Source organism: Ranitomeya imitator, chromosome 3, assembly GCF_032444005.1.
Source record: "Ranitomeya imitator isolate aRanImi1 chromosome 3, aRanImi1.pri, whole genome shotgun sequence".
In the NCBI taxonomy this organism is placed as follows: Eukaryota; Metazoa; Chordata; class Amphibia; order Anura; family Dendrobatidae; genus Ranitomeya; species Ranitomeya imitator.
Window position 1 is genome coordinate 472,345,205 of NC_091284.1, and position 25,279 is coordinate 472,370,483.

General features: G+C 45.7%; 1 protein-coding gene and 1 long non-coding RNA gene across 3 annotated transcripts in view; both read left to right on the forward strand.

The window, feature by feature from the left end:
• CAMKK1 (calcium/calmodulin dependent protein kinase kinase 1) overlaps nt 1–25,279 on the forward strand; it is a 641,465-nt gene that overhangs the window by 330,367 nt on the left and 285,819 nt on the right. The gene's annotated exons all lie outside the window — the stretch shown is intronic.
• On the forward strand, nt 96–791 carry LOC138672156 (uncharacterized). Its single transcript, XR_011319615.1, has 3 exons — nt 96–140; nt 231–294; nt 605–791. It is a non-coding gene; the product is annotated as an uncharacterized lncRNA (long non-coding RNA).

The following is a 25,279-nucleotide window of genomic DNA, read 5'->3' on the forward strand; positions in this document are numbered from 1 at the left end:
ATGTCTAGACACTAATTACCCACCCCCAACATACAAGGTGATAAAGGGAGGGAGTGGACATTTGCAGGTCTCTACTCAGCAGACAGAGAAGCAGAGCAGACAGACAAAAGCATCTTGGAGGAAACAAGACTCTGAACAATGTGAGTATATCGTAGCCAATGCCTTTATTTTCTATTTTCTGTCTCTACATGTCCTAATTTCAGCCATTTCTTTCTGCATGCATGCATCAGAATGTCATCTTCTTCTGATGAGGAGCAATGTCATGGGCCTTCTCAAGCCGAACATGTCAGTGAAGTGAGTACTCAACTCCTCAGATTGATAAGTAATCACTGTCACATCTACACATGTGACAATTTTTTTTAACTTTTTTTGGAGCACTTCTTTCACGGCAGAGGGTGAGATACCTGGCTGACTGTTTACTGTATCCTCACTTTAGTATTCTTGAATCTTCCTTTCTTTTACTTTCATCTTTCTTTACATTTTTCTTCCTTCTGGACTCCTTTTTTATCTTGACTTTCATTATTCATGCCATTTCTCAGCCTCTGTTTTCTTTCTTTTCCTTATGTTAATGTGTCCAACATTAATGTCTTCATTTATTTTTTAGGTTCCAGAACGGGATGAGGACCTCATTGACAACGATATCCTCATCTCCCTGGTCCATGAGCGAGTCCCGTTGTGGGACACCCGGGTTCCACAGCACTCGGACAACGTGACGATCCGGCGGCTATGGAATGAGGTGGCAAAAGCGATGTGGGATGGCTGGGACAACGCCCCGACTCGGGTCCGAAATGCATTTTGTAAGTATTGCAATGCAGTGTGAAGCAGCAGAGACCTTGGCCGTGCTCACACAACTGTGTGTGATGACACAAGCTCTCAGGAGTTTCTGTCATCATCACACAGTTGTGTGAGCACTGCCAAAAGTCCATTGTCTAACCATTATTTTTTGTTTTTTCACCAGTGCTCAAAGTCAAAACACGTTGGTGTTCGATGAAGGATCGCTTCAACAAGGACCTGCTTCAAGAGAGCCGTGTTCCCAGTGGTCCTGGAGCAAGGATCCGAAAGTATAAATACCACCGCATTCTGGCATTTTTAAGATCGGTCCTTGCCCAGAGAACATAAGTATTTTTCCTGTGTATTAGGTTGTGTTGTATTGCCATAATCTGTATGTTTCTATTCAACAGGAGTTGGCGTTTTTTTAGTTTTTCGTATTAATAGTTTTTTACTTTTTTCACAGCACATGGAGCAGCACTGTTGACCCAGGATCTGGAGCGGTCCTTCATCAGACAGCAACGGACCCGTCCCAGCCATCCTGCAGCGCTGCAGCAAGTGGGCCTGCCACACTAACTGGAGACCAGGAAGCTGGTCCATCAGGTGTTCCCCTTTCCCAGTCCTCTGCCCCTGCCCCTTTTTTAGGGGGCTCCTCCTAGCAGCAGCAGAGGGCATCGGATAGGTCAGGACAGAGTTTTTGCACTTGAGCTTGGTTTTTCACGATGGACTCAAGGCTTTGGGTGACCGACTGGATACTACCTGTTGTGAGTTCTGTTTTTGGGCTCCCTCTGGTGGTTACTGATGGTATTAGGTGACTTGTGTTCTCTGTGGTCTCTGGTGTCCACCTGTTCCATCAGGTTATGGGAGTTTCCTATTTAACCTGGCTTTTTTGTCATTTCCTCGCCGGCTATCAATGTTATCAGCGTGTCTTTTTACCTCTGCTCCCTGCGTCTGTTATCTTCAGGACAAGCTAAGTTTTGATTTTCCTGTTCCACGTTTTGCTTAATTTTTGTCTTAGTCCAGCTTGCAGATATGTGATTCCTTGCTGCTGGTTGCTCTAGTGGGCTGAAATTACTCCTCATGTTCCATGAGTTGGCACATGAGTTCAAGTAATTTCAGGATGGTTTTTTGAAGGGTTTTTCGCTGACCGCGCAGTTCACTTTTGTATCCTCTGCTGTTAGGGCTGGCAATCAGGCAACACAGCGTGCAGTAATCAGCGCACATACAGAGATCTGGCAATAACCAAAAACAATAGGACGAGCTCTGAGACGTGGAATCTCTGTAGACTGCAGTACCTGATCTATCCTCACACAACTATAAGCAGCAGTGGATTGCGCCTATCACTACCTATGCAACTCGGCACTGCCTGAGGAGCTGACTAGCCTGAAGATAGAAATACAAGCCTGACTTACCTCAGAGAAATACCCCAAAGGAATAGGCAGCCCCCCACATATAATGACTGTTAGCAAGATGAAAAGACAAACGTAGGAATGAAATAGATTCAGCAAAATGAGGCCCGATATTCTAGACAGAGCGAGGATAGCAAAGAGAACTATGCAGTCTACAAAAAACCCTAAAACGAAAACCACGCAAAGGGGCAAAAAGACCCACCGTGCCGAACTAACAGCACGGCGGTGCACCCCTTTGCTTCTCAGAGCTTCCAGCAAAAGTTAATAGCAAGCTGGACAGAAAAAACAGAAAACAAACTAGAAGCACTTATCTAGCAGAGCAGCAGGCCCAAGGAAAGATGCAGTAGCTCAGATCCAACACTGGAACATTGACAAGGAGCAAGGAAGACAGACTCAGGTGGAGCTAAATAGCAAGGCAGCCAACGAGCTCACCAAAACACCTGAGGGAGGAAGCCCAGAGACTGCAATACCACTTGTGACCACAGAAGTGAACTCAGCCACAGAATTCACAACAGTACCCCCCCCTTGAGGAGGGGTCACCGAACCCTCACCAGAACCCCCAGGCCGACCAGGATGAGCCACATGAAAGGCACGAACAAGATCTGGGGCATGGACATCAGAGGCAAAAACCCAGGAATTATCTTCCTGAGCATAACCCTTCCATTTGACCAGATACTGGAGTTTCCGTCTAGAGACACGAGAATCCAAAATCTTCTCCACAATATACTCCAATTCCCCCTCCACCAAAACAGGGGCAGGAGGCTCCACAGATGGAACCATAGGTGCCACGTATCTCCTCAACAACGACCTATGGAATACATTATGTATGGAAAAGGAGTCTGGGAGGGTCAGACGAAAAGACACCGGATTGAGAATCTCAGAAATCCTATACGGACCAATAAAACGAGGTTTAAATTTAGGAGAGGAAACCTTCATAGGAATATGACGAGAAGATAACCAAACCAGATCCCCAACACGAAGTCGGGGTCCCACACGGCGTCTGCGATTAGCGAAAAGCTGAGCCTTCTCCTGGGACAAGGTCAAATTGTCCACTACCTGAGTCCAGATCTGCTGCAACCTGTCCACCACAGAATCCACACCAGGACAGTCCGAAGACTCAACCTGTCCTGAAGAGAAACGAGGATGGAACCCAGAATTGCAGAAAAATGGAGAGACCAAGGTAGCCGAGCTGGCCCGATTATTAAGGGCGAACTCAGCCAACGGCAAAAATGACACCCAATCATCCTGGTCAGCGGAAACAAAACATCTCAGATATGTTTCCAAGGTCTGATTGGTTCGTTCGGTCTGGCCATTAGTCTGAGGATGGAAGGCCGAGGAGAAAGATAGGTCAATGCCCATCCTACCACAAAAGGCTCGCCAGAACCTCGAGACAAACTGGGAACCTCTGTCAGAAACAATATTCTCAGGAATGCCATGTAAACGAACCACATGCTGGAAGAACAAAGGCACCAAATCAGAGGAGGAAGGCAATTTAACCAAGGGCACCAAATGGACCATTTTAGAAAAGCGATCACAGACCACCCAAATGACCGACATTTTTTGAGAAACGGGAAGGTCAGAAATGAAATCCATCGAAATATGTGTCCAAGGCCTCTTCGGGACCGGCAAGGGCAAAAGCAACCCACTGGCACGTGAACAGCAGGGCTTAGCCCTAGCACAAATTCCACAGGACTGCACAAAAGCACGCACATCCCGTGACAGAGACGGCCACCAGAAGGATCTAGCAACCAACTCCCTGGTACCAAAGATTCCTGGATGACCGGCCAGCACCGAACAATGAAGTTCAGAGATAACTTTACTAGTCCACCTATCAGGGACGAACAGTTTCTCGGCCGGACAACGATCAGGTTTATTAGCCTGAAATTTCTGCAACACTCTCCGCAAATCAGGGGAGATGGCAGACACAATGACTCCTTCCTTGAGGATACTCGCCGGCTCAGATAACCCCGGAGAGTCGGGCACAAAACTCCTAGACAGAGCATCCGCCTTCACATTTTTAGAGCCCGGAAGGTATGAAATCACAAAATCAAAACGAGCAAAAAACAACGACCAACGGGCCTGTCTAGGATTCAAGCGCTTGGCAGACTCAAGATAAGTAAGGTTCTTATGATCAGTCAAAACCACCACGCGATGCTTAGCACCCTCAAGCCAATGACGCCACTCCTCGAATGCCCACTTCATGGCCAGCAACTCTCGGTTGCCCACATCATAATTACGCTCAGCAGCAGAAAATTTCCTGGAAAAGAAAGCACATGGTTTGAACACTGAGCAACCAGAACCTCTCTGTGACAAAACCGCCCCTGCACCAATCTCAGAAGCATCAACCTCGACCTGGAACGGAAGAGAAACATCAGGTTGACACAACACAGGGGCACAGCAAAAACGACGCTTCAACTCCTGAAAAGCTTCCACGGCAGCAGAAGACCAATTAACCAAATCAGCACCCTTCTTGGTCAGATCGGTCAATGGTCTGGCAATGCTAGAAAAATTACAGATGAAGCGACGATAAAAATTAGCAAAGCCCAGGAATTTCTGCAGACTTTTTAGAGATGTCGGCTGAGTCCAATCCTGGATGGCCTGAACCTTAACCGGATCCATCTCGATAGTAGAAGGGGAAAAGATGAACCCCAAAAATGAAACTTTCTGCACACCGAAGAGACACTTTGATCCCTTCACGAACAAGGAATTAGCACGCAGTACCTGGAAAACCATTCTGACTTGCTTCACATGAGACTCCCAATCATCTGAGAAGATCAAAATGTCATCCAAGTAAACAATCAAGAATTTATCCAGATACTCACGGAAAATGTCATGCATAAAAGACTGAAAAACAGATGGAGCATTGGCAAGTCCGAACGGCATCACCAGATACTCAAAATGACCTCGGGCGTATTAAATGCCGTTTTCCATTCATCTCCCTGCCTGATTCTCACCAGATTATACGCACCACGAAGATCAATCTTAGTAAACCAACTAGCCCCCTTAATCCGAGCAAACAAGTCAGAAATCAATGGCAAGGGATACTGAAACTTAACAGTGATCTTATTAAGAAGGCGGTAATCAATACACGGTCTTAGCGAACCATCCTTCTTGGCTACAAAAAAGAACCCTGCTCCCAATGGTGACGACGATGGGCGAATATGTCCCTTCTCCAGGGACTCCTTCACATAACTGCGCATAGCGGTGTGTTCAGGTACGGACAAATTAAATAAACGACCCTTAGGGAATTTACTACCAGGAATCAAATCGATAGCACAATCACAATTCCTATGCGGAGGTAGGGCATCAGACTTGGACTCCTCAAATACATCCCGAAAGTCCGACAAGAACTCTGGGATGTCAGAAGGAATGGATGACGAAATAGACAAAAATGGAACATCACCATGTACTCCCTGACAACCCCAGCTGGTTACCGACATAGAGTTCCAATCCAATACTGGATTATGGGTTTGTAGCCATGGCAACCCCAACACGACCACATCATGCAAATTATGCAGTACCAGAAAGCGAATAACTTCCTGATGTGCAGGAGCCATGCACATGGTCAGCTGGGCCCAGTACTGAGGCTTATTCTTGGCCAAAGGTGTAGCATCAATTCCTCTCAACGGAATAGGACACCGCAAAGGCTCCAAGAAAAATCCACAACGTTTAGCATAATCCAAATCCATCAGATTCAGGGCAGCGCCTGAATCCACAAACGCCATGACAGAATACGATGACAAAGAGCACATTAAGGTAATGGACAAAAGGAATTTGGACTGTACAATACCAATAACGGCAGAGCTATCGAACCGCCTAGTGCGTTTAGGACAATTAGAAATAGCATGAGTAGAATCACCACAATAGAAACACAGTCTGTTCAGACGTCTGTGTTCTTGCCGTTCTACTTTAGTCATAGTCCTGTCGCACTGCATAGGCTCAGGTTTACTCTCAGACAATACCGCCAGATGGTGCACAGATTTACGCTCGCGCAAGCGACGACCGATCTGAATGGCCAAGGACATAGACTCATTCAAACCAGCAGGCATAGGAAATCCCACCATTACATCCTTAAGAGCTTCAGAGAGACCCTTTCTGAACAAAGCCGCTAGTGCAGATTCATTCCACAGAGTGAGTACTGACCACTTCCTAAATTTCTGACAATATACTTCTACATCATCCTGACCCTGGCATAAAGCCAGCAGATTTTTCTCAGCCTGATCCACTGAATTAGGCTCATCGTAAAGCAATCCCAGCGCCTGGAAAAATGCATCAACATTACTCAATGCAGAATCTCCTGGTGCAAGAGAAAACGCCCAGTCCTGTGGGTCGCCGCGCAAAAAAGAAATAATAATCAAAACCTGTTGAATAGGATTACCAGAAGAATGAGGTTTCAAGGCCAAAAATAGCTTACAATTATTTCTGAAGCTCAGGAACTTAGTTCTGTCACCAAAAAACAAATCAGGAATCGGAATTCTTGGTTCTAGCATCGATTTCTGATCAATAGTATCTTGAATCTTTTGTACATTTACAACGAGATTATCCATTGAGGAGCACAGAGCCTGAATATCCATGTCCACAGCTGTGTCCTGAAGCACTCTAATGTCTAGGGGAAAAAAAAGACTGAAGACAGAGCTAAGAAAAAAAAATGATGTCAGGATTTCTTTTTTCCCTCTATTGGGAATCATTGGTAGGGCTCCTTGTACTGTTAGGGCTGGCAATCAGGCAACACAGCGTGCAGTAATCAGCGCACATACAGAGATCTGGCAATAACCAAAAACAATAGGACGAGCTCTGAGACGTGGAATCTCTGTAGACTGCAGTACCTGATCTATCCTCACACAACTATAAGCAGCAGTGGATTGCGCCTATCACTACCTATGCAACTCGGCACTGCCTGAGGAGCTGACTAGCCTGAAGATAGAAATACAAGCCTGACTTACCTCAGAGAAATACCCCAAAGGAATAGGCAGCCCCCCACATATAATGACTGTTAGCAAGATGAAAAGACAAACGTAGGAATGAAATAGATTCAGCAAAGTGAGGCCCGATATTCTAGACAGAGCGAGGATAGCAAAGAGAACTATGCAGTCTACAAAAAACCCTAAAACGAAAACCACGCAAAGGGGCAAAAAGACCCACCGTGCCGAACTAACAGCACGGCGGTGCACCCCTTTGCTTCTCAGAGCTTCCAGCAAAAGTTAATAGCAAGCTGGACAGAAAAAACAGAAAACAAACTAGAAGCACTTATCTAGCAGAGCAGCAGGCCCAAGGAAAGATGCAGTACCTCAGATCCAACACGGGAACATTGACAAGGAGCAAGGAAGACAGACTCAGGTGGAGCTAAATAGCAAGGCAGCCAACGAGCTCACCAAAACACCTGAGGGAGGAAGCCCAGAGACTGCAATACCACTTGTGACCACAGAAGTGAACTCAGCCACAGAATTCACAACACTCTGCTATCTAGCTTTAGCGGGCCTCATTTTTGCTGATTCTATTTTCATAACTACGTATGTGCTTTCCTCTCATTTCACCGTTATTACATGTGGGGGGCTGCTATTTCTGTGGGGTGTTTCTCTGGAGGCAAGTGAGGTCTGTGTTTCTTCTTATAGGGGAAGTTAATCCTTCGGCTGGCGCGAGACGTCTAGGAATCATCGTAGGCACGTTCCCCGGCTACTGCTAGTTGTGTGTTTAGGTTCAGGATCGCGGTCAGCTCAGGTTCCATCACCCTAGAGCTTGTTTTGTTTTTGTGCTTGTCCTTTTGTGATCCCCTGCCATTGGGATCATGACAGTATAGCCGGACTTAAAAAATTGGTCATCGTTTTGGCTGAAGTAGGAGGAAAAGTAGTCTGAGGAAGTTTTTTTTTTTTTTTCCCTCCTCAGTGTTTGCTGCCTAGCCTTAATTGCAGCTTGACTGCTTCTTTCCTCCACTTAATCCTTGAATGGCTCTGACCTCAGCTGTTTATCATGGACGTCCAGAGTTTGGCTTCCAGCCTGAATAATCTTGCTGCTAAGGTTCAAAATATACAAGATTTTGTTGTACATACGCCTATGTCTGAACCTAGAATTCCTGTCCCAGAGTTTTTTTCTGGAGATAGATCTAGTTTTCTGAATTTTAGGAACAATTGCAAGTTGTTTCTTTCCTTGAAATCTCGCTCCTCTGGAGACCCTGCTCAGCAGGTCAAGATTGTTATATCTTTCCTGCGGGGTGACCCTCAGAATTGGGCATTTGCATTGGCACCAGGGGATCCTGCGTTGCTCAATGTGGATGCGTTTTTTCTGGCATTGGGTTTGCTCTATGAGGAACCTAACCTAGAGATTCAGGCTGAAAAAGCTTTATTGGCTCTCTCTCAGGGGCAAGATGAAGCAGAAATATATTGTCAGAAATTTCGGAAATGGTTGGTGCTTACTCAGTGGAATGAGTGCGCTCTGGCTGCAAAATTCAGAGATGGCCTTTCTGAGGCCATTAAAGATGTTATGGTGGGGTTCCCGGCGCCTACAGGTCTGAATGAGTCCATGACTATGGCTATTCAGATTGATCGGCGTTTACGGGAGCGCAAACCTGTGCACCATTTGGCGGTGTCTTCTGAACAGGCACCTGAGATAATGCAATGTGATAGAATTCAGTCCAGAAGTGAACGGCAAAATTATAGGCGGAAAAATGGATTGTGTTTTTATTGTGGTGATTCAGCTCATGTTATATCAGCATGCTCTAAACACACAAAAAAGGTTGATAAGTCTGTTGCCATTGGTACTTTACAGTCTAAGTTCATTCTGTCTGTGACGCTGATTTGTTCATTATCATCCATTTCCGTCGATGCCTATGTGGATTCAGGCGCTGCCCTGAGTCTTATGGATTGGTCATTTGCCAATCGCTGTGGGTTTAGTCTGGAACCTCTGGAAGTTCCTATTCCTTTGAAAGGAATTGACTCTACACCTTTGGCTATGAATAAACCTCAGTACTGGACACAAGTGACCATGCGTATGACTCCCGTTCATCAGGAGGTGATTCGCTTCCTGGTACTGTATAATTTACATGATGTCTTAGTGCTTGGTCTGCCATGGTTACAAACTCATAACCCAGTCCTGGACTGGAAAACAATGTCTGTGTTAAGCTGGGGATGTCAGGGGGTTCATGATGATGCATCTCCGATTTCTATCGCTTCATCTACTCCTTTTGAGGTTCCGGTATTTTTGTCTGATTATCGGGAGGTTTTTGAGGAGCCTAAGCTCAGTTCGCTTCCTCCTCACAGGGATTGCGATTGTGCTATAGATTTGATTCCTGGCAGTAAATTCCCTAAAGGTCGTTTGTTCAATCTGTCAGTGCCAGAGCATACTGCTATGCGGAATTATGTTAAGGAGTCCTTGGAAAAGGGACATATCCGTCCATCTTCGTCCCCTTTGGGAGCAGGTTTTTTTTTTGTGGCCAAAAAAGATGGTTCCTTGAGGCCTTGCATAGATTATCGTCTTTTGAATAAGATTACAGTCAAATATCAGTATCCTTTGCCATTGTTGACTGATTTGTTCGCTCGCATTAAGGGGGCTAAATGGTTCACTAAGATTGATCTTCGGGGTGCGTATAATCTTGTGCGGATAAAGCAGGGTGATGAGTGGAAAACCGCATTTAATACGCCTGAGGGCCATTTCGAGTATTTGGTGATGCCTTTTGGACTTTCTAATGCTCCTTCTGTCTTCCAGTCTTTTATGCACGATATTTTCCGTGAATATCTGGATAAATTTATTATCGTGTATTTGGATGATGTTTTGGTTTTTTCTGATGACTGGGAGTCTCATGTTCAGCAGGTCAGGAAGGTGTTTCAGGTCCTGCGGGCCAATTCTTTGTTTGTAAAGGGTTCTAAATGTCTCTTTGGAGTCCAGAAGATTTCTTTTTTTGGGTATATTTTTTCCCCTTCTACTATTGAGATGGATCCCGTCAAGGTTCAGGCTATTTGTGACTGGACGCAGCCTACATCTCTTAAGAGTCTACAGAAGTTCTTGGGCTTTGCTAATTTTTATCGTCGCTTCATAACTAATTTTTCTAGTGTTGTTAAGCCTTTGACGGATTTGACTAAAAAGGGTGCTGATGTTACTGATTGGTCTCCTGCGGCTGTGGAGGCCTTTCAGGAACTTAAGTGCCGGTTTTCTTCTGCTCCTGTGTTGCGTCAGCCAGATACGTCGCTTCCTTTTCAGGTTGAGGTTGATGCTTCCGAGATCAGAGCGGGGGGCGGTTTTGTCACAGAGAAGCTCCGATGGCTCAGTGATGAAGCCATGTGCGTTCTTTTCTAGAAAATTTTCGCCCGCTGAACGGAATTATGATGTTGGTAATCGGGAGCTTTTGGCCATGAAGTGGGCATTTGAGGAGTGGCGTCATTGGCTTGAGGGTGCTAGACATCGTGTGGTGGTCTTGACTGATCACAAAAATCTGATGTACATAGAGTCTGCCAAGCGTCTGAATCCTAGACAGGCTCGTTGGTCATTGTTTTTCTCCCGTTTCAATTTTGTGGTTTCATACCTGCCAGGTTCAAAGAATGTGAAGGCGGATGCTCTTTCTAGGAGTTTTGTGCCTGACTCCCCTGGAAATTCTGAGCCCACTGGTATCCTTAGGGATGGGGTGATTTTGTCGGCTGTCTCCCCAGACTTGCGATGTGCTTTGCAGGAGTTTCAGGCGGATAAACCTGATCGTTGTCCGCCGGAAAGACTGTTTGTTCCGGATAATTGGACCAGTAGAGTCATCTCCGAGGTCCATTCTTCTGTGTTGGCAGGTCATCCTGGAATATTTGGTACTAGAGACTTGGTGGCCAGGTCTTTTTGGTGGCCTTCCTTGTCGAGGGATGTGCGTTCTTTCGTGCAGTCTTGTGGAGTTTGCGCTCGGGCTAAGCCTTGCTGTTCTCGGGCCAGTGGATTGTTGTTACCTTTGCCTATCCCGAAGAGGCCTTGGACGCACATTTCCATGGACTTTATTTCGGATCTCCCTGTCTCTCAAAAAATGTCCGTCATATGGGTTGTGTGTGACTGCTTTTCTAAGATGGTTCATCTGGTACCCTTGCCTAAGTTACCTTCCTCCTCTGAGTTGGTCCCTCTGTTTTTTCAAAACGTGGTCCGTTTGCATGGCATTCCGGAGAACATCGTTTCTGACAGGGGATCCCAGTTTGTGTCTAGATTTTGGCGGACGTTCTGTGCTAAGATGGGCATTGATTTGTCCTTTTCGTCTGCATTCCATCCCCAGACGAATGGCCAGAACTAATCAGACTTTAGAAACTTATTTAAGGTGTTTTGTTTCTGCTGATCAAGATGACTGGGTTTCCTTTTTGCCGCTTGCCGAGTTTGCCCTTAATAATCGGGCTAGTTCTGCTACCTTGGTTTCTCCTTTCTTTTGCAATTCGGGGTTTCATCCTCGTTTTTCCTCTGGTCAGGTGGAGCCTTCTGATTGTCCTGGAGTGGACATGGTGGTGGATAGGTTGCATCGGATTTGGAGTCATGTGGTGGACAATTTGAAGTTGTCCCAGGAGAGGGCTCAGCAGTTTGCTAATCGCCGTCGCCGCGTGGGTCCTCGACTTCTTGTTGGGGACTTGGTGTGGTTGTCTTCTCGTTTTGTTCCTATGAAGGTCTCTTCTCCTAAGTTCAAGCCTCGGTTCATCGGTCCCTATAGGATCTTGGAAATTCTTAACCCTGTGTCGTTTCGTTTGGATCTCCCGGCATCGTTTGCTATTCATAATGTGTTCCATCGGTCGTTGTTGCGGAAGTATGAGGTACCTGTCGTTCCTTCGCTTGAGCCTCCTGCTCCGGTGCTGGTGGAGGGTGAATTGGAGTATGTTGTGGAGAAGATCTTGGATTCTCGTGTTTCCAGACGGAAACTCCAGTATTTGGTCAAGTGGAAGGGTTATGGTCAGGAGGATAATTCTTGGGTGATTGCCTCTGATGTTCATGCTGCCGATTTGGTCCGTGCTTTTCATAGGGCTCATCCTGGTCGCCCTGGTGGTTCTCGTGAGGGTTCGGTGACCCCTCCTCAAGGGGGGGGTACTGTTGTGAGTTCTGTTTTTGGGCTCCCTCTGGTGGTTACTGATGGTACTGGGTGACTTGTGTTCTCTGTGGTCTCTGGTGTCCACCTGTTCCATCAGGTTATGGGAGTTTCCTATTTAACCTGGCTTTTTTGTCATTTCCTCGCCGGCTATCAATGTTATCAGCGTGTCTTTTTACCTCTGCTCCCTGCGTCTGTTATCTTCAGGACAAGCTAAGTTTTGATTTTCCTGTTCCACGTTTTGCTTAACCCCTTACCGGCATCGGACGTACTATACCGTCCGATGCCGGCTCCCCTGCTTTGATGCAGGGCTCCACGGTGAGCCCGCACCAAAGCCGGGACATGTCAGCTGTTTTGAACAGCTGACATGTGCCCGTAATAGGCGCGGGCAGAATCGCGATCTGCCCGCACCTATTAACTAGTTAAATGCCGCTGTCAAACGCAGACAGCGGCATTTAACTACCGCTTCCGGCCGGGCGGCCGGAAATGACGTCATCGCCGACCCCCGTCACATGATCGGGGGTCGGCGATGCTTGTGAATGGTAACCATAGAGGTCCTTGAGACCTCTATGGTTACTGATTGCCCGTCGCTGTGAGCGCCACCCTGTGGTCGGCGCTCACAGCACACGTGCAATTCTGCTACATAGCAGCGATCAGCAGATCGCTGCTATGTAGCAGAGCCGATCGTGCTATGCCTGCTTCTAGCCTCTCATGGAGGCTATTGAAGCATGGCAAAAGTTAAAAAAAAAAGTTTAAAAAAATGTGAAAAAAATAAAAAAAACATAAAAGTTTAAATCACCCCCCTTTCGCCCCAATCAATATAAATCAATAAAAAAATATCAAATCTACGCATATTTGGTATCGCCGCGCTCAGAATCGCCCGATCTATCAATTAAAAAAAAGTATTAACCTGATCGCTAAACAGCGTAGCGGGAAAAAAATTCGAAAAGCCAGAATTACGTTTTTTTGGTCGCCGCGACATTGCATTAAAATGCAATAACGGGCGATCAAAAGAACGTATCTGCACCGAAATGCTATCATTAATAACGTCATCTCGGCACACAAAAAATAAGCCCTCAACTGACCCCAGATGATGAAAAATGGAGACGCTACGAGTATCGGAAAATGGCGCAATTTTTTTTTTTTTTTTTTTTTTTTTTTTTTAGCAAAGTTTGGAATTTTTTTTCACCACTTAGATAAAAAATAACCTAGTCATGTTAGGTGTCTATGAACTCGTAATGACCTGGAGAATCATAATGGCAGGTCAGTTTTAGCATTTAGTGAACCTAGCAAAAAAGCCAAACAAAAAACCAATGTGGGATTGCACTTTTTTTGCAATTTCACCGCACTTGGAATTTTTTTCCCGTTTTCTAGTACACGACATGCTAAAACCAATGATGTCGTTCAAAAGTACAACTCGTCCCGCAAAAAATAAGCCCTCACATGGCCAAATTGACAGAAAAATAAAAAAGTTATGGCTCTGGGAAGGAGGGGAGCGAAAAACGAACACGGAAAAACGAAAAATCCCCCGGTCATGAAGGGGTTAATTTTTGTCTTAGTCCAGCTTGCAGATATGTGATTCCTTGCTGCTGGTTGCTCTAGTGGGCTGAAATTACTCCTCATGTTCCATGAGTTGGCACATGAGTTCAAGTAATTTCAGGATAGTTTTTTGAAGGGTTTTTCGCTGACCGCGCAGTTCACTTTTGTATCCTCTGCTATCTAGCTTTAGCGGGCCTCATTTTTGCTGATTCTATTTTCATAACTACGTATGTGCTTTCCTCTCATTTCACCGTTATTACATGTGGGGGGCTGCTATTTCTGTGGGGTGTTTCTCTGGAGGCAAGTGAGGTCTGTGTTTCTTCTTATAGGGGAAGTTAATCCTTCGGCTGGCGCGAGACGTCTAGGAATCATCGTAGGCACGTTCCCCGGCTACTGCTAGTTGTGTGTTTAGGTTCAGGATCGCGGTCAGCTCAGGTTCCATCACCCTAGAGCTTGTTTTGTTTTTGTGCTTGTCCTTTTGTGATCCCCTGCCATTGGGATCATGACAACTACCATTAGCCATATGAATACATGTATCCAGGAGGTCACCAAAAGCCTTGACCAAGTAAAAGCCAACGTCCAGAGGCCAGCACATAATTTTTTTAACCAAATTGAACAGGGCATGTCGGAACACCTTACTCCTGATCTCCAGCTTAGTGTATGCAGGCCTGCAATGCTGCTGCGTGCAGGCTATGCAGCAGAGTCGGTATTTTCAGCAGACAGTGGCGGCATATCCACATGTGCCTACACCGTCACACTTTACCTCAATGCCGACCTCTGCTGCATACCACTGTACGGCCACCTCCATTCCTAGCACTGCCGGACACCACTACAGCACCACCACCATGTCGAGTGCTGTTGGACAGCCCACCGCCACCACAATGACAACTGCTGCTCCTGCTTGGACTTCCTCGACTGCCGCCACCATGCAGCAGCAGGACCCTGGCATGGCCTTCCGCTCCACCACCACCACGATGCAGCAGGACCCAGGCATGGCCTTCCGCTCCACCACCACCACAATGCAGCAGGACCCAGGCATGGCCTTTCGCTCTACCACCACCACGATGCAGCCGGACCCAGGCTTGGCCTTCCGCTCTACAAGCACAATGGACCCTGGCATGGCCTTCCGCTCTATGAGCACTATGGACTGTGATATGGCTGCCCGCTCTATGAGCACAATGGACCCCGGCATGGCCTTCCACTCTACGAGCACTATGGACTCTGGCATGGCTGCATGCTCTACGAGCACTATGGACTCTGGCATGGCTGCACTCTCTACGAGCACTATGGACTCTGGCATGGCTGCACGCTCTACAAGCACACTGCAGCCGGACCCTGACAGGTCACCCACCATGACCATGCCGCGACAAATGAGCCCACCGAGGCTTCCCAGAACACGTAGATCCCAGAAAGAGAAAAAAAAATGCGTACTATCAGTATTCCTCCCCCTCACCTCCCAGTGTGTCTGTAATGTCAGGTTTGTCTCACCCTTCCAGTGAGTTTCAGGCCTCTCATGTGTAAAGCCCCATCCCCGAACTACCAGACCCTACTAGTTTAATTGCCCCTTCTCCTGCCACCCCTGCGTCATCCACTGTTAGCCAGGCTTTACAGCTACACACTCCCAATTTCCATCACTCTGCCCCAAGCAGGCGCAGTTAAATAAATATTTTGTTTGTAATAAAATAAATACTATTGTTTATTGCCCCTAATTATGTGTGGTTAATTGTGTATTTCGCCGCCGGCAACACACACAGTGTGCCAAATAAAACACTGCGCTGCACAATTTATTTTTTGGCCACATCATAGCTCCAGTAGTTAGCAAGTACAACACTGCAGCTTTGTGTGTCTTTAGTATAGAGATATGAGGTGGGCCAAAAAATTAATACTTGTATTTTCTCCATAATCTCTTCATTCTGCTTAGTCTGTGACTAGTGTTGTAGACTGAAGAGAAAATGGTGGCAATACAACACAGAACTTTATTCAACAGGTCATGTGTCCAAAAACTAATTAGTTAGGACACCTGACTTGGTGAGTAGAGAACTACCTTGTATAACCTCCATTTTCTCTTCTGTGTACGTAATCTATTTCACACAAAGCGAAGGGATGATGGCGGCCATACAAGGCATATCTATGCTCACCTGGACGTGTGTCAGAAATAGTGAATTCATGAGGCTGTTATATGTGCATCATGAATTCATTATTTCTGACACCTGACTTGATGAGTATAGATCTGTTTTGTATTAAACAGCCATCGTCTCTTCAGTCTGCGTCTAATAGATACTGCAGAACAGAATCAGGACGCAAAGACGTCAACAACCTTACCACTAACAACCTGGCTGGCGTCAAACTAGCAGTATGTGGTCAGTATTTTACATCAGTATTTGTAAGCCAAAACCAGGAGTGGAACAATTAGAGGAAAAGTATAATATAAACATATTTACCACTTCTGCATTTATCACCCACTCCTTATTTTGGCTTACAAATACTGATATAAAATACTGACCAAATACTGCTAGTGTGGCAGCAGCCTTGGTTTGTTTGAGGAAATACATAGGAGACACGGTCAAGATACCAAAAAATAAAGATTATTATTAACCACAAATATTAGTAACATTTAAAAAAATAACTGGTACAGACCAAATCCCAATAGGACATTTACACAACATTTTCCTGCCATGACACACGTCCAATATCAGAATAAAAAAAGGCAGCAAATTGGTCCCGCATGTGGCCAACTTCAGCAGGGTGATGCTGGTAATCTGGCAATGGGTTTCCAACTGGTTCATCCAGTTCAATGTTGGGTCGCTCCTTAGCCATTATGTAATTGTGGAGAACCACACAAGCTTTGACCACCTCATCTACTGTCTCCATTTTTAGATTATTGGCTGTTGCAAGAATGCGCCATTTTGAGATTAGAATCCCAAAGGTACACTCCACTGTTCTTCGGGCCCTGGTCAGTCTGTAGTTAAAGATCCTTTTAGTGTGGTTCAAGTCCCGACTGGAATATGGCTTCAGTAGTTTTTTTTCACACATCTGAAAGGCCTCATCCCCAACCATAACAAATGGCATCGGTGGACCTTGAGTGTTGGGGAGAGGTCGTGGCTGTGGAAAATTAAAATTTTTGCCATACACACAGCGCCCCATATCCAAGTTCTTGAAAGTCTGGGAATCGTTGCCACGGCCAAAAGCTCCAATGTCCACGTCTATGAAGCGACAGTCCGCATCTGCTATTGCCATGAGCACAACAGAAAAATATTTTTTATAGTTGAAGTTCTCCGATCCTGTTCTGGCTGATTTGATAATGCGGATGTGCTTTCCATCCACTGCTCCCAAATAGTTGGGGAAATCACACACACTCCAGAATTTTTCAGCAATTTCAATCCACATGTCCAAGGTGGGTAGGGGTATAAACTCATCCCGGAGAACATTCCACAAAACCCGGCAGGTGTCCGCAACTATCCGGACAGGGTGGAAATTCCAAGCCAGTATTGGAAGTGGAGGGATGATAAATTCTCTCTGGTTGCCAGAAATCTGGAAGAAAATAAATTTTAAAAAAATTACAATCAATTCTATTTATGGTGTTGTTCTGCTAAAGACATAAAGGAAAATACAAAGAATACATGTCAGAACCCCCAAAATTAGCACCGGCATTTGTTTAGAATTATTACGTACCTTTTTGTAACCAGCAGACGTTCCTCTGGTGGAATCGCTCTACAGAGCTGGGTGTCCTGTCTCCGGATGGCTCCTTGGACACGAGCAAGCAAATCCCAGAAAGAGTCTTGCGACATCCTTATATTCCGGGAATTTGTCCGGGTTGGCTTTAAGCTTGCCATACAGCGTGTGATAGGCTCCACAGCTCTCACGTAGTTCGATAATGGGGTGTCGCCAAAAACGCCTACGCCGTGTCCTTCTCCATCTTTCGCGATTTCTGTGTTGCTCCCAAGCAAACGCACAGGCAAGAAACAGCTTTATGCTTAAATCCACGTTGAAATAAAAGCTCTCCATGAGAAGATCCATCATGACACAGGATACAGTAGCACACTGTTAAGATTTCAGCAGTCCTAGGGTATAGATATCCCATAATACTCGCCCTCTGTAGTGCCATTGGCGGTGTCTGGTTATCTAGATTTTTCTCCTGTAAAATATTCCACCATGGGCACAAAAAACGCAAACGCATGACAAAACGCATGGAAAAGCATGAAAACGCGGCGTTTTATTAACTGCATGTGTTCCCGCATGTGTCTAAAAAACGTTGCGTTTGTATGTGTTTTTATGCATTTTTCCTGCACTTGCGGATGCGGATTACACGCTGCGGATTCAAACGCAAATGTGAAACTAGCCTAACAATGTCTTCAACCATGCAAAAACATGAGACAGATTTTGTATTCAACTACGGTACTAGAGTACAATTGTGAAATATTTTTTAAGGCATTTTAAAAAGTTGCAAATTATAAATTGGGCTAAATTATTTGTATAGCTAATATCAGCCATAATACCAAACAAACAGAGATGAAGCCAAGTAAAGTTAATGAATAAAGCACAAATAAAAAAGTATTTGTCTTTTTGTCCCTTAAAAAGATTTCATAAGTGCTCTTTAACAAAAATGCCCCTCGAGTTCGGCATATACCTTTCTGTCCAAGGATAATGTTATTTGATGCTTTTCTGCTTTGTTTCCTGTGCCCTGGTATCAGATCTGCAGTCACAGACATCACTTCCTCCTCAGATACCTCTGCTTTCCTTCTGACTACATTTCCCATCATTCTTTGTGCTAAGCTGCAAGCCAGCAGTGAGCACAGCCCTGGTAAATCCTCTTAAACCCCACTCTTCCAACATCTCACACAGCATCATGTTGTGAATTCTGTGGCAGAGCTCCCTCCTGTGGTCACAAGTGGTACTGCGGCTTCTGAGTTTCCTTCCTCAGGTGATGTGGTGAAGTCGTTAGGTGCTGCTCTATTTAACTCCACCTAGTGCTTTGCTCCTGGCCTCCAGTCAATGTTCTAGTATTGGTCTTGCTTCCTCCTGGATCGTTCCTGTGGCCTGTCTGCTCTGCTTAAGCTAAGTTTTGCTTGTGTTATTTTTGTTTGCTATTTTTTCTGTCCAGCTTGCTTAATTGGTTTTTCTGGCTTGCTGGAAGCTCTGGGACGCAGAGGGAGCACCTCTGTACCGTTAGTCGGTGCGGAGGGTCTTTTTGCCCCTCTGCGTGGTTGTTTGTAGGGTTTTGTGTTGACCGCAAAGTTATCTTTCCTATCTTCGGTCTGTTCAGTAAGTTGGGCCTCACTTTGCTATATCTATTTCATCTCTGCGTTTGTATTTTCATCTCTACTCACAGTCATTATATGTGGGGGGCTGCCTTTTCCTTTGGGGTATTTCTCTGAGGCAAGGTAGGCTTATTTTTCTATCTTAGGCCTAGCTAGTTTCTCAGGCTGTGCCGAGTTGCATAGGGAGCGTTAGGCGCAATCCACGGTTGCCTCTAGTGTGGTTGGATAGGATTAGGGATTGTGGTCAGCAGAGTTCCCACGTCTCAGAGCTCGTCCTATGTCTTTTGGTTATTGTCAGGTCACTTTGTGTGCTCTGAACTTCAAGGTCCATTGTGGTCCTGAATTACCTAATCATAACAGTACTGGAGGCCTAAAGTACTAATGCTTCTCAATAGAGGGAAAAAAGAAGTTCTGAGACCATTTTTTTTTCTTTGCACTGTGTTTTGCCTTTTTTTTCCCCTAGACATTTGGGTGGTTCAGGACACAGGTATAGTGATGGACATTAAAGGTCTGTCTTCATGTGTGGATCATCTCACTGCAAGAGTACAAAATATTCAAGACTTTGTGGTTCAGAATTCTATGTTAGAACCAAGAATTCCTATTCCTGATTTGTTTTCTGGAGATAGAGCTAAATTTCTGAGTTTCAAAAATAATTGTAAACTGTTTCTGGCTTTGAAACCTCGCTCCTCTGGTGACCCAGTTCAACAAGTTAGGATCATTATTTCTTTATTACGTGGCGACCCTCAAGACTGGGCATTTTCCCTTGCGCCAGGAGATCCTGCATTATGTAATATTGATGCGTTTTTCCTGGCGCTCGAATTGCTGTACGATGAACCTAATTCGGTGGATCAGGCAGAGAAAAATTTGCTGGCTCTGTGTCAGGGTCAGGATGAGATAGAGATTTATTGTCAGAAGTTTAGAAAATGGTCCGTGCTCACTCAATGGAATGAAGGTGCGCTGGCAGCTATTTTCAGAAAGGGTCTCTCTGAAGCCCTTAAGGATGTCATGGTGGGATTTCCCATGCCTGCTGGTCTGAATGAGTCTATGTCTTTGGCCATTCAGATCGGTCAACGCTTGCGTGAGCGTAAATCTGTGCACCATTTGGCGGTATTATCCGAGCATAAACCTGAGCCTATGCAGTGCGATAGGACTTTGACCAGAGTTGAACGGCAAGAACAAAGACGTCAGAATGGGCTGTGTTTCTACTGTGGTGATTCCACTCATGCTATCTCCGATTGTCCTAAGCGCACTAAGCGGTTCGCTAGGTCTGCCACCATTGGTACGGTACAGTCAAAATTTCTTCTGTCCGTTACTTTGATCTGCTCTTTGTCATCTTATTCTGTCATGGCATTTGTGGATTCAGGCGCTGCCCTGAATTTGATGGACTTGGAGTATGCTAGGCGTTGTGGGTTTTTCTTGGAGCCCTTGCAGTGTCCTATTCCATTGAGAGGAATTGATGCTACGCCTTTGGCCAAGAATAAGCCTCAGTACTGGACCCAGCTGACCATGTGCATGGCTCCTGCACATCAGGAGGATATTCGCTTTCTGGTGTTGCATAATCTGCATGATGTGGTCGTGTTGGGGTTGCCATGGCTACAAGTCCATAACCCAGTATTAGATTGGAAATCAATGTCTGTGTCCAGCTGGGGTTGTCAGGGGGTACATGGTGATATTCCATTTCTGTCTATTTCGTCATCCACCCCTTCTGAGGTCCCAGAGTTCTTGTCTGATTACCGGGATGTATTTGATGAGCCCAAGTCCAATGCCCTACCTCCGCATAGGGATTGTGATTGTGCTATCGATTTGATTCCTGGTAGTAAGTTTCCTAAAGGTCGACTGTTTAATTTATCTGTACCTGAGCACGCCGCTATGTGGAGTTACGTGAAGGAGTCCTTGGAGAAAGGTCATATTCGCCCGTCATCGTCGCCATTGGGAGCGGGGTTCTTTTTTGTGGCCAAGAAGGATGGTTCGCTGAGACCTTGTATAGATTACCGCCTTCTAAATAAAATCACGGTCAAATTTCAGTACCCCTTGCCGCTGCTATCTGATTTGTTTGCTCGGATCAAGGGGGCTAGTTGGTTCACCAAGATAGATCTTCGTGGTGCGTATAATCTTGTGCGTATTAAGCGGGGCGATGAATGGAAAACTGCATTTAATACGCCCGAGTGCCATTTTGTGTACCTAGTTATGCCTTTCGGACTTGCCAATGCTCCATCGGTGTTTCAGTCCTTTATGCATGACATCTTCCGAGAGTACCTGGATAAATTCCTGATTGTATACTTGGATGATATTTTGGTCTTCTCGGATGATTGGGAGTCTCATGTGAAGCAGGTCAGAATGGTGTTCCAGGTCCTGCGTGCTAATTCTTTGTTTGTGAAGGGATCAAAGTGTCTCTTTGGTGTTCAGAAGGTTTCATTTTTGGGGTTCATTTTTTCCCCTTCTACTATCGAGATGGACCCTGTTAAGGTCCAGGCCATCTATGATTGGACTCAGCCGACATCTCTGAAGAGTCTGCAAAAGTTCCTGGGCTTTGCTAATTTTTATCGTCGCTTCATCTGTAATTTTTCTAGTATTGCTAAACCATTGACCGATTTGACCAAGAAGGGTGCTGATGTGGTCAATTGGTCTTCTGCTGCTGTGGAAGCTTTTCAAGAGTTAAAGCGTCGTTTTTCTTCTGCCCCTGTGTTGTGTCAACCAGATGTTTCGCTTCCGTTCCAGGTCGAGGTTGATGCTTCTGAAATTGGAGCGGGGGCTGTTTTGTCGCAGAGAAGTTCTGATTGCTCGGTGATGAAACCATGCGCCTTCTTTTCCAGGAAGTTTTCGCCTGCTGAGCGAAATTATGATGTTGGCAATCGAGAGTTGCTGGCCATGAAGTGGGCATTCGAGGAGTGGCGTCATTGGCTTGAAGGAGCTAAGCATCGCGTGGTGGTCTTGACTGATCACAAGAACTTGACTTATCTCGAGTCTGCCAAATGGTTGAATCCTAGACAGGCTCGTTGGTCGCTGTTTTTCTCCCGTTTTGACTTTGTGGTTTCGTACCTTCCGGGCTCTAAAAATGTGAAGGCGGATGCCCTGTCTAGGAGTTTTGTGCCCGACTCTCCGGGTTTGTCTGAGCCGGCGGGTATTCTCAAAGAGGGAGTAATTTTGTCTGCCATCTCCCCTGATTTGCGGCGGGTACTGCAAAAATTTCAGGCTAATAAGCCTGATCGTTGCCCAGCGGAGAAACTGTTTGTACCTGATAGGTGGACGAATAAAGTTATCTCTGAGATTCATTGTTCGGTGTTGGCTGGTCATCCTGGAATCTTTGGTACCAGAGAGTTAGTGGCTAGATCCTTTTGGTGGCCGTCTCTGTCGCGGGATGTGCATTCTTTTGTGCAGTCCTGTGGGATTTGTGCTCGGGCTAAGCCCTGCTGTTCTCGTGCCAGTGGGTTGCTTTTGCCCTTGCCGGTCCCGAAGAGGCCTTGGACACATATCTCTATGGATTTTATTTCGGATCTCCCCGTCTCTCAAAACATGTCGGTCATTTGGGTGGTTTGTGATCGCTTCTCTAAGATGATCCACTTGGTACCCTTGTCTAAATTACCTTCCTCCTCTGATTTGGTGCCATTGTTCTTCCAGCATGTGGTTCGTTTACATGGCATTCCAGAGAACATCGTTTCTGACAGAGGTTCCCAGTTTGTTTCGAGGTTTTGGCGAGCTTTTTGTGCTAGGATGGGCATTGATTTGTCTTTTTCCTCGGCTTTCCATCCTCAGACTAATGGTCAGACCGAACGAACCAATCAGACCTTGGAAACATATCTGAGATGTTTTGTTTCTGCTGATCAGGATGATTGGGTGTCCTTCTTGCCTTTGGCTGAGTTCGCCCTTAATAATCGGGCCAGCTCGGCTACCTTGGTTTCGCCGTTTTTCTGCAACTCTGGGTTCCATCCTCGTTTCTCTTTAGGGCAGGTTGAGTCTTTGGACTGTCCTGGTGTGGATACGGTGGTGGACAGGTTACAGCAGATTTGGACTCATGTAGTGGACAATTTGACCTTGTCCCAGGAGAAGGCTCAACGTTTCGCTAATCGCAGACGCTGTGTGGGTCCCCGACTTCGTGTTGGGGATTTGGTTTGGTTGTCATCTCGTCATATTCCTATGAAGGTTTCCTCTCCTAAGTTTAAGCCTCGTTTCATTGGTCCGTATAGGATTTCTGAGGTTCTTAATCCTGTATCTTTTCGTTTGACCCTTCCAGACTCTTTTTCCATCCATAATGTATTCCATAGGTCATTGTTGCAGAGATACGTGGCACCTATGGTTCCATCTGTTGATCCTCCTGCCCCGGTTTTGGTGGAGGGGGAGTTGGAGTATATTGTGGAGAAGATTTTGGATTCTCGTGTTTTGAGACGGAAACTCCAGTATCTGGTTAAGTGGAAGGGTTATGGTCAGGAAGATAATTCCTGGGTCTTTGCCTCTGATGTCCATGCTGCCGATCTTGTTCGTGCCTTTCATATGGCTCATCCTGGTCGGCCTGGGGGCTCTGGTGAGGGTTCGGTGACCCCTCCTCAAGGGGGGGGTACTGTTGTGAATTCTGTGGCAGAGCTCCCTCCTGTGGTCACAAGTGGTACTGCGGCTTCTGAGTTTCCTTCCTCAGGTGATGTGGTGAAGTCGTTAGGTGCTGCTCTATTTAACTCCACCTAGTGCTTTGCTCCTGGCCTCCAGTCAATGTTCTAGTATTGGTCTTGCTTCCTCCTGGATCGTTCCTGTGGCCTGTCTGCTCTGCTTAAGCTAAGTTTTGCTTGTGTTATTTTTGTTTGCTATTTTTTCTGTCCAGCTTGCTTAATTGGTTTTTCTGGCTTGCTGGAAGCTCTGGGACGCAGAGGGAGCACCTCCGTACCGTTAGTCGGTGCGGAGGGTCTTTTTGCCCCTCTGCGTGGTTGTTTGTAGGGTTTTGTGTTGACCGCAAAGTTATCTTTCCTATCTTCGGTCTGTTCAGTAAGTTGGGCCTCACTTTGCTAAATCTATTTCATCTCTGCGTTTGTATTTTCATCTCTACTCACAGTCATTATATGTGGGGGGCTGCCTTTTCCTTTGGGGTATTTCTCTGAGGCAAGGTAGGCTTATTTTTCTATCTTAGGCCTAGCTAGTTTCTCAGGCTGTGCCGAGTTGCATAGGGAGCGTTAGGCGCAATCCACGGCTGCCTCTAGTGTGGTTGGATAGGATTAGGGATTGCGGTCAGCAGAGTTCCCACGTCTCAGAGCTCGTCCTATGTCTTTTGGTTATTGTCAGGTCACTTTGTGTGCTCTGAACTTCAAGGTCCATTGTGGTTCTGAATTACCTAATCATAACAGCATCAGCACAATCTCCTGTACTGTGCACTGTTACAGGGAGTATAAGCAATGCACAAAACAAAGCGGCAGAACACCAGCCCTGACAATGAAGATTATCCCCTACTCCCCTCAATGACGGATGGATGGGATACATGAATAAATGGAATGCTGTGATAGATAAATGAATAGATAGATAGATAGATAGATAGATAGATAGATAGATAGATAGATAGGTAGATAGATAGATTGAATTGATAAATTGGAAGGGGAGAAATCTACAAATGTATTCATTTAATATAATAATACATCATGGTGTATATACATTACACTGGGTATACAGCAGTGTGTGTACATGTATATACACGCTTCTGCGTACATACAAATTAAAGGGGGCTGGGTCTGCAGGAAGGGCTGTGTCTGCAGCAGTAGCAGTGAGAGCTCTATTGAATGGAGCCCACCCACATGGCAAGCCACGCCTAGCTGTCAGTTTCCGAAGCTCCGAATTCAGGGAGATTTTGGTATGACATCAGTGGACTCTCCCCCAGAGATCATGTGACCAGGAGAGCAGCTTAGGTTACTGCAGTATTTAGCAAAGTATTTAGTGAAGTTCTTATGTATGGCAGTTAGTTCACATGACAGGGTGAATAAAATATGTGATCATATAACACTGTACTATTTTGGGCCTTCTCTGTTTAGTTTAGTAATTATCTAATAATAGCAATTGGAATTGATGGTCCTGCTTGGCTGAATAAACAATGTTTGGAGGCTGGGAAATAATAACATTTCTTTCCTTCATTACAACAGTGTTTAAGCAAATTGCGTGTGTGTTCGGTAATTGAAGACCACTGCACACTGTTGTACGGATTTTCCAGGATTTTGCAAAACTTTACCAAGAGTTGGGGACTGTTGTTGACTGAAGAAGCACGACGGTTAAATATGTAGTGTAGTGAAGATGCATTAATATTCTCACCGATTGCCATC